Below are 14,816 nucleotides of genomic sequence, written 5' to 3' on the forward strand. Positions count from 1 at the left end.
TGTTCAGGAAGCCAGGGAAAGACCACTCCCTCCCACAAAATTACCGACCCATCAGTCTGCTGTGTTCGCTCAGCAAGATTGTTGAGAAGGTAATACTAAAACGTATCACTAGGCATTGCATCGCCAACGACACCCTAAGACCGGAGCAATTCGGCTTTAGGAATCACCACTCGACAACACAACAACTCCTCCGCGTAGTCGAACATATAACACATGGCTACAACATGAACAAAGCCACAGGGGCCGTGTTCCTAGACATCGAAAAGGCTTTCGATCGTCTCTGGCACAACGGACTCATACGCAAACTAAGCGAAGCTGGTTTCCCAGACGGACTCGTACGTCTCATACACTCATATCTCACGAACAGATGTTTCAACACTAACGTGCAGGATAAACAATCAACACAACACGGTATCCATGCTGGAGTACCCCAAGGAAGCATCCTGGGGCCCATCTTGTTTAACCTGTACATTAATGACTACCCAGCGACACGAAACACGACGTTAGCCGTCTACGCGGATGACACAGCCATCCTCGCGCAAGACTGGAAACCGTCGAACATCAACTCACGAATACAGACAGCACTCAGAACAGCTGAGCCTTGGCTGGAGCGATGGCGTATTAAAGTAAACGTCGACAAGTGCGAAGCAGTTCTGTTCACACGCAGACCGAAACTACTGCGCAAACACCAACACTGTAAACCGATAACACTACATACACGCCCAATACGTTTCCGAGAGAAAGTCAGATACCTTGGTGTCTGGCTGGACCGGAAACTTACATGGGGGGACCACATCGAATACGTTGCCAACCGAGCGCACGCGAGGCTCAAACAGCTCTACCCAATGCTCAACAGGGAAAGCACACTGAATAGAAGGGTGTCGAGGTTCTTATACATGACACTGATTAGACCTCTGATGACGTACGCAGCTCCCGTCTGGGGATATGCAGCTCCCACACGACTGCGCCGCCTGCAGATCATACAGAACAAAGTGCTACGAATCATTAGCAATGCTTCACGCTACACACGCACCGTGGATCTTCACCATGAATACCGCCTTGATACCCTCAAGGAAGTATTCAAGAAACACGCCACACGACTATACAGGAACTCGAGACACTCGAACAATCCTTTCATCCTCACTCTGGGAAACTACGATCACAACCACAGGTGGAAACACAAGCGACCAAAGACACTGCTACCTAGGGCATAACCACCTATGGTAAACTAACATACGCAAACAGCGACAAACGTCGGTAAGCCCCTGCATATCAGCAATACTGACTGGCAACTACCAGCTGCTATTAGAGCCGACCAACAGGCCACAGCAGGGACACCGACGAGCTCGCCCACAGACGCACGAACAATCTCCCAACACTCCCTCACACTGTGCCTCCGGTATATGACCTATCGGACACAAGACCGATAACAAACATAACTGTTGCAGGTTGCAGGACGCTGAACGAGGACGCTGTACCAGCACCCAGCGCCAGCCGCCGAGCAGCACAAACGCACAACGTCAAGGTATCGACATTCATGATACCCACTACTAACAAAGCCTATCCTTGCACAACCTATCGCAGGCAGCAAAACAACCCCTACTGCTCTTGCCGCCCGACCTAACTTTCGCAGAGGTTTTTTTCCCTTGGCTCTTGCCTAGGCACTTTTTTTCCTCTGCCCTTCAAACCGCTACCCTTCGTCAGATTTCGACCAATCTATCTCCAGATGAGCGCGTATTAATGGTTAATCCTAACCAGACGTACGGAAACATCGCAGTACCCACATCCTGCGACACCTCACTTTAGTGAATACTAACCCTTATGCAGAGATGGCAGTAGACCTTTTGTGTTGGCCATCATGCCGGTGTGGGCGTGGAGGGGCTCCACCTCTAAAAAAACTCGAGGAGTAGTCTCAGGTCGCACCTGATGAAGGCCACGAGCTACGTGACCGAAATATCGTGCAAGTACGGCGCTGATATCCGGCAGAACACCCGACAACCCAAGATGTCATTAGATCGCCGGGAAAGCATGAAGAGTTAAATCAAAAGTCTCTACGGGGAGGAGATGTATCAGAATATCAAGAAGCTGGACAAGCTACGGCAGAAGAAAGGGAAGATGCTGAGTTCTCTCAGTTTTTTGCTGAGGTGTCGAGATGGGGAAGTGGTACCAGTATTTGCCAGAATTAAACATCACCTCAACTCCAGAGCGGCGAACAAGATAAAACGCAGAGCCAGCATGGCACTGGTGAGAGAGAGGATTCGAGATATGCGCCACAGGTTAGATGTTGTGGCCAGGGAGCTGTTACACATTCATCTGTACATGGCAGCCTCCTTAACAAGAGAAGATTGGGATTGGGTAGACCGTGCCTCCTGGTCTTTAGCTGAGTGTGCTAGAAGGAGTGCCTCATCTTGCCAATCTGCAAAGTTTGACCGCATGAGTAAGAAAGCACAGCAGATGCAAGAGACACGCACTGTGACGAATCTGAGTGGCATACAGTTTGATGATACAACCTTAAATGTACTCAGCAAGGGTCTCAACTTTGCTACGACCCCTAGAAACGTACCTATTGTAAGTTTGCTGTTTATGTTTTTATGTAAGTAGGCTGTTTATGTTTTCTTTATGTAAGTTTGCTGTTTATGTTTTTTTATTGGCAACGTTACGTAGCACTCTCTATATGAAAAGTTTGAATTGTTGTCTGCCATTGTTGTCATGAACTGCTATAGCTTGATGCGAACAGCGCGTAGCGCTGGGCAGTTGGAGGTGAGCCGCCAGCAGTGGTGGACGTGGGGAGAGAGATGGCCGAGTTTTGATAATCTGTAAGACTGGATGTCAATTATGAATATTAAGGTAAATACATTGTTTGTTCTCTAATAATATCTTTCATTTGCTAACTATCCCTATCAGTAGTTAGTGCCTCCAGTAGTTTGAATCTTTTATTTAGCTGGCAGTAGTGGCACTCGCTGTTTTGCAGTAGCTTGAATAGCGAAGATTTTTGTGAGGTAAGTGATTTCTGAAAGGTATAGTTTAATGTTACTCAGGGCCATTCTTTTGCAGGGATTTTTTGATAGTCAGATTGCGTTGCGCAAAAATTATAGTCTGTCAGTTTAAACACAGTCTTGTACAATTGTTCTAAGGGGACGTTTCACTATTTCAGGTTTCGTCAGTGCAATAGAGCAAGTTGCAGCCACACTTCCACCTAATGTGGCAGAGGAAGTCCGCCGAGAGACTTGCAGGGCCCTCACCAAGGCCAGGCCGCCGAAATGGAACATCACAACCGAGGAGAGGCTTGCACTCAAGAAACTACGGGAAGACAACAGCATTGTGGTACTGCCAGCAGACAAAGGGAACTCCACTGTCATCTTGCAGCGGGTGGATTATGATGAGAAAGTACGCCAACTTCTGGAGAACCCTGCATACAGAATTCTGGAGTGTCACCCCACGGACAAGGTGGCCAAGAAGACTAGTGTTCTCTTGAAGGAAACAGGGATGCCCGATAAGATCATCAGACAACTACGGGAAAAAGCGCCCTTGCCACCTAGATTGTATGGTCTACCTAAAATACACAAGGAGGACGTGCCCCTACGGCCTATTGTCAGTAATATTGGGGCACCTACGTACACAACAGCCAAGTATTTGAAAGGTCTCCTGTCTCCATATGTGGGGAAATGTATTCACCACATCCGCAACTCAGAAGATTTCCTACAACGCCTCAAGCAACTGCACATCACAGATTCGGACATCATGGTTAGTTTTGATGTGGTACCGCTGTTCACCAGGGTCCCACTGAAGGACTCACTAGAACTGATTGCACAGAAATTTGACGGTGCTCTGTTGGACCTGTTCAGTCATACACTGACATCCACGTATTTCCTGTACAGAAACCAATATTACGAGCAAACTGAAGGTGTAGCTATGGGCAGCCCACTGTCCCCTGTGGTTGCCAACATGTTTATGGAGAGTTTTGAGGAGAGGGCATTGGAGACAGCCACATTTAAACCCACATGCTTCTTTAGGTATGTGGATGACACCTTTGTGATCTGGCCACATGGGATGGACAGGCTCAATGAGTTTCTTGAACATCTTAACTCATGCCACCCTAATATCAAGTTCACCATGGAACTGGAGAAGAATGGCCAGCTGCCATTTCTGGATGTACTAGTCCAGAGGAAAGCAAATGGATCAATTGGCCACAGTGTGTACCGAAAACCAACACACACTGATTTATATCTGCAGGCCAGCAGCTGTCACCACCCTGCACAGAAGAATGGAGTTCTGAAGACTTTGTTCCACAGAGCACGTGCCCTGTCAGACCAAGAGAATCTACCTATAGAGATAGAACGTCTCAAAACAGTTTTCTCCAAGAATGGATACACGGACAGACAAATTGGGAGGGCACTCCAACCAGCCAATATACCACAGGTTCCTGAAGAAGACCAAGATGAAGCAAAGAAGGTGGCGTATCTGCCCTATGCTGGCTCTATTTCTGCCAGAATCAGTAGGATCCTCCGTAAACACAATATCAAGTGTGTTTTCTGTCCATCCAACAAGATTGGGGGACTGCTGGGGAGTGTCAAAGACGTCCTGGGGTTACGAAAACCAGGGATTTACCATATACCTTGTCAATGTGGCATGTCCTACATTGGCCAGATTGGCCATTGTGGAGATCAGGTGCAAAGAACATCAGAGGCACACTAGATTAAGACAGGTGACTAAGTCAGCCATTGCTGAACACTGTCTAGAACTAGACCATGCCATGAAGTATGAGGATACCAAGATTCTAGCACAAACACCCAGATTTTGGGACAGTGTTATAAGAGAATCGATAGAAATTAAAATGGCTGACGATCTTATGAACCGTGACACAGGGTACCAGCTAAGCAGAGCCTGGGATCCGGCTCTGGAATTGTTTAAGGAGCAGCGGGGCCAGCTGCAACACTACACAAACAGAAGAACCAGAGACATGGAGATGGAAAACGAGCCCCTGACGGACGGCCAGGCGCACCAGACCGAAGATGAAACACCCAGAAGTGGGACTGGTGGGCGCGGACCGCAGAGGGAACATCCAGAGCCGCAGCGGACGAAAAACGTAGCGGCAACGCTCCATCAGGCCGTGGTGAGCGGGCGCGGACCGCAGGGGGAACGCTTGGTACCCCAGACCGTAGATAAAACCCCCAGGAGCGGGTTTGGTGGGCGCGGACCGCAGAGGGGGCACCTGGAACCGCAGCGGACGGAAAATGGAGCAGCAACGCTCCAGCAGGTCGCAGGGAATGGGCGCGGACCACAGAGGAAGCGCCTGCAGCCGTTGGTGGAGGGGGAAGGCCATAGACATAAATACTGGACCAGATCCACTCGAGGAGTAGTCTCAGGTCGCACCTGATGAAGGCCACGAGCTACGTGACCGAAATATCGTGCAAGTACGACGCTGATATCCGGCAGAACACCCGACAACCCAAGATGTCAAATCCTTTATTGTATCGCTTTTCGGTCCTTTGGTTACATTAAACCTCCGTTGAAAACTTCGTCTTGTTGCAACAACACTGTGTTCTAGGCGGTGGAATTCCAACACCAGAAAAATCCTCTGTTCTAAGGAATAAACCATGTTGTCCACAGCACACTTGCACGTTGTGAACAGCACACGCTTACAGCAGAAAGACGACGTACAGAATGGTGCACCCACAGACTGCGTTGTCTTCTATATTTTCACATCACATGCAGCGCCATCTCTTGTTGAAAATTGTAACTACTGTAATTTCGAAAGTTTGTCCGCCTGAAAATGTACTGTTGTCCCAAGCATATTGCAACAAACGGTGTATTTCTATCGCTGCTCGTTTAGTTTTTATTGCCATTTCAAATATACCGGTCATTTTTTCAACACCCTGTAGACTCACAAGCGACAACATCGCAAGCCCCTGCGCATCAGCAACACTGTCTGGAAATGCCAGATACTATCACAGCCGACCAACAGGCTATAGCACGGAAGACGACAAGCTCGTCACTTGTGCACAAAGAAACTTTTGTGTGGTCTTGTTGTCACTGTAGGCTTGTACCATGGGAATCAAGGAGAGAATGTTGTTTAGTGGCCGGTGTCCCCTTTCTATAATACAACTGCACACATGTATTAACAGGGTTCTTCGTTAACTTTTACCGGAAGCTACTTAAGATAGTTCAGGTGTTGTGGTACAAGCTCTTCCATAACACGTTAGCCTCACTGCTGTTGGAGTACAAGCTTGTTATGTACACTACTCTGGTCGCCAGGCACTGACTGACTCTAAGCTGAAGGCTGAGCTAACTGCGACTGCCACTGCTACTGGGGTGCGACTGATGACTCAACTCGTTCACTCACTGGATGGCTGACTCAGCCCTCTGGTCCGTGGCAGAGATCTAAATATTTGTTATCGAGAGAGCATTGGCGGCACGTTTGCCTATGGCCTCTTGTAAGTAGGCTGATTAGGTGTAAGTAGGCTGTTTAGGTTTTTATGTTCGTAACGCCACGTAGCGCTCTGTGCTGTGTGAAGTCTGTGGTTGGTTTGCATTGTTGGAGTATTTGATAAAAACAGCGCGTAGCGTTGCTCAGTTGGAGGTGAGGGGAGGGAGATAGCAGAATTTTGAGAGCAGACGATCTGGACGGGTGTCCATCACAAAGAGTATGAACTGATATGTGTGTATATATATATATATATATATATATATATATATATACACTCCTGGAAATTGAAGTAAGAACACCGTGAATTCATTGTCCCAGGAAGGGGAAACTTTATTGACACATTCCTGGGGTCAGATACATCACATGATCACACGGACAGAACCACAGGCACATAGACACAGGCAACAGAGCATGCACAATGTCGGCACTAGTACAGTGTATATCCACCTTTCGCAGCAATGCAGGCTGCTATTCTCCCATGGAGACGATCGTAGAGATGCTGGATGTAGTCCTGTGGAACGGCTTGCCATGCCATTTCCACCTGGCGCCTCAGTTGGACCAGCGTTCGTGCTGGACGTGCAGACCGCGTGAGACGACGCTTCATCCAGTCCCAAACATGCTCAATGGGGGACAGATCCGGAGATCTTGCTGGCCAGGGTAGTTGACTTACACCTTCTAGAGCACGTTGGGTGGCACGGGATACATGCGGACGTGCATTGTCCTGTTGGAACAGCAAGTTCCCTTGCCGGTCTAGGAATGGTAGAACGATGGGTTCGATGACGGTTTGGATGTACAGTGCACTATTCAGTGTCCCCTCGACGATCACCAGTGGTGTACGGCCAGTGTAGGAGATCGCTCCCCACACCATGATGCCGGGTGTTGGCCCTATGTGCCTCGGTCGTATGCAGTCCTGATTGTGGCGCTCACCTGCACGGCGCCAAACACGCATACGACCATCATTGGCACCAAGGCAGAAGCGACTCTCATCGCTGAAGACGACACGTCTCCATTCGTCCCTCCATTCACGCCTGTCGCGACACCACTGGAGGCGGGCTGCACGATGTTGGGGCGTGAGCGGAAGACGGCCTAACGGTGTGCGGGACCGTAGCCCAGCTTCATGGAGACGGTTGCGAATGGTCCTCGCCGATACCCCAGGAGCAACAGTGTCCCTAATTTGCTGGGAAGTGGCGGTGCGGTCCCCTACGGCACTGCGTAGGATCCTACGGTCTTGGCGTCCATCCGTGCGTCGGTGCGGTCCGGTCCCAGGTCGACGGGCACGTGCACCTTCCGCCGACCACTGGCGACAACATCGATGTACTGTGGAGACCTCACGCCCCACGTGTTGAGCAATTCGGCGGTACGTCCACCCGGCCTCCCGCATGCCCACTATACGCCCTCGCTCAAAGTCCGTCAACTGCACATACGGTTCACGTCCACGCTGTCGCAGCATGCTACCAGTGTTAAAGACTGCGATGGAGCTCCGTATGCCACGGCAAACTGGCTGACACTGACGGCGGCGGTGCACAAATGCTGCGCAGCTAGCGCCATTCGACGGCCAACACCGCGGTTCCTGGTGTGTCCGCTGTGCCGTGCGTGTGATCATTGCTTGTACAGCCCTCTCGCAGTGTCCGGAGCAAGTACGGTGGGTCTGACACACCGGTGTCAATTTGTTCTTTTTTCCATTTCCAGGAGTATATATATATATATATATATATATATATATATATATATCTATATATATATACAGGGCTATTACTACAGATACGTAGAAAAACTCATAAAGTTTTGTTCGGCTGAAGCCGCACTTCAGGTTTCTGCCGCCAGAGCGCTCTAGAGCGCAGTGAGACAAAATGGCGACAGGAGCCGAGAAAGCGTATGTCGTGCTTGAAATGCACTCACATCAGTCAGTCATAACAGTGCAACGACACTTCAGGACGAAGTTCAGCAAAGATCCACCAACTGCTAACTCCATTCGGCGATGGTATGCGCAGTTTTAAGCTTCTGGATGCCTCTGTAAGGGGAAATCAACGGGTCGGCCTGCAGTGAGCGAAGAAACGGTTGAACGCGTGCGGGAAAGTTTCACGCGTAGCCCGTGGAAGTCGACAAATAAAGCAAGCAGGGAGCTAAACGTACCACAGCCGACGGTTTGGAAAATCTTGCGGGAAAGGCTAAAGCAGAAGCCTTACCGTTTCGAACTCATTGATGGGGACATGTTACGCCGAGTGTGGGAGGAACTTGATTATCGGCTTGATGTCTGCCGAATCACTAAAGGGGCACATATCGAACATTTGTGAATACCTAAAAAAACTTTTTCAGTTTTTGTATGTGTGTGCAAAGCATTGTGAACATATCTCAAATAATAAACTTATTGTAGAGCTGTGAAATCGCTTCAATCATTTGTAATAACCCTGTATATATATACGATGACTTTTGAACGTTATTAAGGTAGATACATTGTTTGTTTTCTATCTACATCTACATCTACATTTATACTCCGCAAGCCACCCAACGGTGTGTGGCGTAGGGCACTTTACGTGCCACTGTCATTACCTCCCTTTCCTGTTCCAGTCGCGTATGTTTCGCAGGAACAACGACTGTCTGGAAGCCTCCGTGCGAGCTCGAATCTCTCTAATTTTACATTCGTGATCTCCCCGGGTGGTATAAGTAGGGGGAAGCAATATATTCGATACCTCATCCAGAAACGCACCCTCTCGAAACCGGGCGAGCAAGCTAAACATCTCTGTAGCGCTATCACTGTTACCAAATAACCCTGTGACGAAACGCTCCGCTCTTCTTTGGATCTTCTCTATCTCCTCCGTCAACCCGATCTGGTATGGATCCCACACTGATGAGCAATACTCAAGTATAGGTCGAACGAGTGTTTTCAAGCCACCTCCTTTGTTGATGGACTACATTTTCTAAGGACTCTCCCAATGACTCTCAACCTGGCACCCGCCTTACCAACAATTAATTTTATGTGATCATTCCACTTCAGATCGTTCCGCACGCATACTCCCAGATATTGTACAGAAGTAACTGCTACCAGTGTTTGTTCCACTATCATATAATCATACAATAAAGGATCCTTCTTTCTATGTATTTGCAAGACATTACATTTATCTATGTTAAGGGTATAAGTAGGCTGTTTACGTTTTCTTATTGGTAACGCCACGTAGCGCTCTATATGAAAATCACTGGCTGTGCTGTGTGCAGTCTGTGGCTAGTTTGCATTGATATCTGCCATTGTAGTGTTGGGCAGCTGGATGTGAACAGCGCGTAGCGTTGCGCAGTTGGAGGTGAGTCGTCAGCAGTGGTGGATGTGGGGAGAGAGATGGCGGAGTTTTGAAATTTGTAAGACTGGATGTCATGAACTGCTATATATTTATGACTTTTGAACACTATTAAGGTAAATACATTGTTTGATCTCTATCAAAATCTTTCATTTGCTAACTATGCCTATCAGTAGCTAGTGCCTTCAGTAGTTTGAATCTTTTATTTAGCTGGCAGTAGTTGCGCTCGCTGTATTGCAGTAGTTCGAGCAACGAAGATTTTTGGTGGGTAAGTGACTTGTGAAAGGTATAGGTTAATGTTAGTCAGGGCCATTCTTTTGTAGGGATTTTTGAAAGTCAGATTGCGTTACGCTAAAAATATTGTGTGTCAGTTTAAGCACAGTCATGTATAATTGTTCTAAGGGGACGTTTCAAGGGTCAGTTGCCACTCCCTGCACCAAGTGCCTATCCGCTGCAGATATGCCTGCATTTCGCTACAATTTTCTAATGCTGCAACTTCTCTGTATACTACAGCAACATCCGCGAAAAGGCGCATGGAACTTCCGACACTATCTACTAGGTCATTTATATATATTGTGAAAAGCAATGATCCCATAACACTCCCCTGTGGCAGGCCAGAGGTTACCTTAACGTTTGTAGACGTCTCTCCATTGATAGCAACATCTACCTGGGAGCCTGTATCTAATATTTTCTGTGTCCCATGAACAAATAAAGCGAGTTGGGTCTCACACGATCGCTGTTTCCGGAATCCATATTGGTTCCTACAGAGTAGATTCTGGGTTTCCAAAAACGACATGATACGCGAGCAAAAAACATGTACTAAAATTCTACAACAGATCGACGTCAGAGATATAGGTCAATAGTTTTGCGCATCTGCTCGACGACCCTTCTTGAAGACTGGGACTACCTGTGTTCTTTTTCAATCATTTGGAACCTTCCGTTCCTCTAGAGACATGAGGTACACGGCTGTTAGAAGGGGGGCAAGTTCTTTCGCGTACTCTGTGTAGAATCGAATTGGTATCCCGTCAGGTTCAGTGGACTTTCCTCTGTTGAGTGATTCCAGTTGTTTTTCTACTCCTTGGACACTTATTTCGATGTCAGCCATTTTTTCGTTCGTGCGAGGATTTAGAGAAGGAACTGCAGTGCGGTCTTCCTCTGTGAAACAGCTTTGGAAAAAGGTGTTTAGTATTTCAGCTTTACGCGTGTCATCCTCTGTTTCAATACCATCATCATCCCGGAGTGTCTGGATATGCTGTTTCGAGCCACTTACTGATTTAACGTAAGACCAGAACTTCCTAGGATTTTCTGTCAAGTCGGTACATAGAATTTTACTTTCGAATTCACTGAACGCATAGCCCTCCTTGCGCTAACTTTGACTACGTTTAGCTTCTGTTTGTCTGAGAGATTTTGGCTGCGTTTAAACTTGGAGTGAAGCTCTCTTTGCTTTCGCAGTAGTTTCCTAACTTTGTTGTTGAACCACAGTGGGTTTTTCCCATCCCTCACAGTTTTACTCGGCACGTACCTATCTAAAACGCATTTTACGATTGCCTTGAACTTTTTCCATAAACACTCAACATTGTCAGTGTCGGAACAGAAATTTTCGTTTTGATCTGTTAGATAGTCTGAAATCTGCCTTCTATTACTTTTGCTAAACAGATAAACTTTCCTCCCTTTTTTTTATATTCCTATTAACTTCCATATTCAGGGATGCTGCAACGGCCTTATGATCACTGATTCCCTGTTCTGCACTTACAGAGTCGAAAAGTTCGGGTCTGTTTGTTATCAGTAGGTCCAAGATGTTATCTCCACGAGTCGGTTCTCTGTTTAATTGCTCGAGGCAATTTTCGGATAGTGCACTCAGCATAATGTCACTCAATTCTCTGTCCCTACCACCTGTCCTAAACATCTGAGTGTCCCAGTCTATATCTGGTAAATTGAAATCTCCACCTGAGACTATAACATGCTGAGAAAATTTATGTGAAATGTATTCCAAATTTTCTCTCAGTTGTTCTGCCACTAATGCTGCTGAGTCGGGAGGTCGGTAAAAGGAGCCAACTATTAACCTAGCTCGGTTGTTGAGTGTAACCTCCACCCATAATAATTCACAGGAACTATCCACTTCTACTTCACTACAGGGTAAACTACTACTAACAGCGACAAACACGCCACCACCGGTTGCATGCAATCTATCCTTTCTAAACACCGTCTGTGCCTTTGTAAAAATTTCGGCAGAATTTATCTCTGGCTTCAGCCAGCTTTCTGTACCTATAACGATTTCAGCTTCGGTGCTTTCTATCAGCGCTTGAAGTTCCAGTACTTTACCAATGCAGCTTCGACAGTTTACAATTACGATTGCTGCTTGGTCCCCGTATGCCCTGACGTTACCCCGCACCCTTTGAGGCTGTTGCCCTTTCTGTACTTGCCCGAGGCCATCTAATCTAAAAAACCGCCCAGTCCACGCCACACAACCCCTGCTAGCCGTGTAGCCGCTTGCTGCGTGTAGTGGACTCCTGACCTATCCAGCGGAACCCGAAACCCCACCACCCTATGGCGCAAGTCGAGGAATCTGCAGCCCACACGGTCGCAGAACCGTCTAAGCCTCCGATTCAGACCCTCCACTCTGCTCTGTACCAAAGGTCCGCAGTCCGCAGTCAGTCCTGTTGACGATGCTGCGGATGGTGAGCTCTGCTTTCATCCCACTAGCGAGACTGGCAGTCTTCACCAAATGAGATAGCCGCCGGAAGCCAGAGAGTATTTCCTCCGATCCATAGCGATACACATCATTGGTGCCGACATGAGCGACCACCTGCAGATGGGTGCACCCTGTACCCTTCATGGCATCCGGATGGACCCTTTCCACATCTGGAATGACTCCCCCGGTATGCACACGGAGTGCACATTGGTTTTCTTCCCCTCTCTTGCTGCCATATCCGTAAGGGGCCCCATTACGCGCCTGATGTTGGAGCTCCCAACTACCAGTAAGCCCACCCTCTGCGACCGGCCGGATCTTGCAGACTGAGGGGCAACCTCTGAAACAGGACAAGCAGCCATGTCCGGCCGAAGATCAGTGTCAGCCTGAGACAAAACCTGAAACCGGTTCGTCAGACAAACTGGAGAGGCCTTCCGTTCAGCCCTCCGGAATGTCTTTCGCCCCCTGCCACACCTCGAGACGACCTCCCACACTACCACAGGTGAGGGATCAGCCTCAATGTGGACAGTATCCCGGGCAGCCACAGTCGTAGTCCGATCGGGGGATGCGTGGTACGAGCTATCCGTCCCCGACAAACCCCCATCCGGACCCCCACCCCCACAGTGATGCCCATTGGCAACAGCCTCAAGCTGTGTGACCGAAGCCAACACTGCCTGAAGCTGGGAGCGAAGGGATGCCAACTCAGCCAGCATCCGAACACAGCAGTTGCAGTCCCTATCCTTGCTAAAACTGTTGTGAAAAGAATGTCTGAACTAATCTACAGAGAGCACAAACAATTCGACACAAAATTTAAACAGTTATTAAAATACAAGATTGCCTAATAGATGCAGTAATGCTGCTACTTGCGCACTGCTGACACACTGCTCGGCGGCGAGAGAAGACTACGCGATTTTACACTATTCAGGTACTAAAGCGCGATGCTACAACTCTCAAATACTATAATTCGTCCGAAATTTATGAATTAAATAATGCAAGTACCAAAAAAACTAAAAGAAATTAAAAATTAAACTATGTAACAAATAAGTGAGCTAAGAGTATACGACTTCCTGCTGCAGCTGCTTATCCAATGGCGGTAGGGAGCATTTTCTAACTAGGCCTATCAGTAGTTAGTGCCTTTAGTAGTTAGAGTCTTTTATTTAGCTGGCAGTACTGGCGCTCGCTGCATTGCAGTAGTTCAAGTAACGAATTTATGTGAGGTAAGTGATTTGTGAAAGGTATAGGTTAATGTTAGTCAGGGCCTCTTTTTTGTAGGGATTATTGAAAGTCAGATTGCGTTGCGCTAAAAAATATTGTGTGTCAGTTAGTGTTGATCAGAATAGGTAAAGAGCGAAATGTATGAGCACGTTCAGTTCTGATCACCTGTTTGAAAATAAAATAATGTAAGAGGTTTATCAGCACAGTAATTCAATAACTTTTCTAAGGGGACGTTTCATATGTCGACCCTTAGCTGAGGATACCTCACTGGAATTTGCTGATTTTTTTTCTTGTAGTTTGTGTAATTAGTGTAGCTATTGTTTATTGCTAGCGCATAATCATAGAAAGAATTTCCATTGTAGTTGTAGTTTTTCATTGTTGTACAGCAGAACAGTTGTGGCATGGATGTAGATTTGCACCAAGTATTTCGCAGCTGCGCTTGCAGTTAACTAGATATTATTTTCAGTGCTATGTTAATGTGTTTTCTTATTTTGCTCTTCAAATTGTGCTTTTCTGTGTTATCGTGTGAAATATTGTGACAATAATGGTGTGTTGAAAACGTAACACTAGGCTCCAAAGTAAACAGAGAAATAATAGTGCTGACGAGCGTAGCTTATCAGCACCACTGTGTAATGAATTAACAGACATTCAAAGTGGTAATTTGGTAATTGTGCATAGGGAAATGGAGCGGGTGGCAAATAATGGCGTAGACAGTGAAACAATTAGTGAACAGGGAAGCATTATCGATAGATCGGTCGGCAACAGCTCGCCTCAGGAATCCGAAATGACAGGACAAAATCTCGCAAATACTGTAGATTCAGGTTTTGGATCCTCAGCGTTTTCTCAAATAAGTCAAGACACATTTTCTGCTTGTCAAAATGTGAATGTTGCCGGTGCAAATTCACTGCCGAAAAGCACTAAGGAACATGTTTCAGACACTAGTGCATTGTTATTACAATTAATACAACAAATGGGACAAACACAGCAAAAGCTTCAAAAGTTAGACACAATGGAACAAAATCTTCGAAAGTTAGACACAATGGAACAAAATCTTCAAAGGTTAGACACCACGCTTGAACCAACACGTGAAGATTTAACTACTGAGTCTAACTACTGAGTTTAACTACTGAGTTTAACTACTGAGTATAACTACTGAGTTTAACTACTGAGTTTAACTAATGAGTTTAACTACTGA

This window comes from Schistocerca cancellata, chromosome 1 (genome assembly GCF_023864275.1).
Source record: "Schistocerca cancellata isolate TAMUIC-IGC-003103 chromosome 1, iqSchCanc2.1, whole genome shotgun sequence".
NCBI classification, from domain to species: Eukaryota; Metazoa; Arthropoda; class Insecta; order Orthoptera; family Acrididae; genus Schistocerca; species Schistocerca cancellata.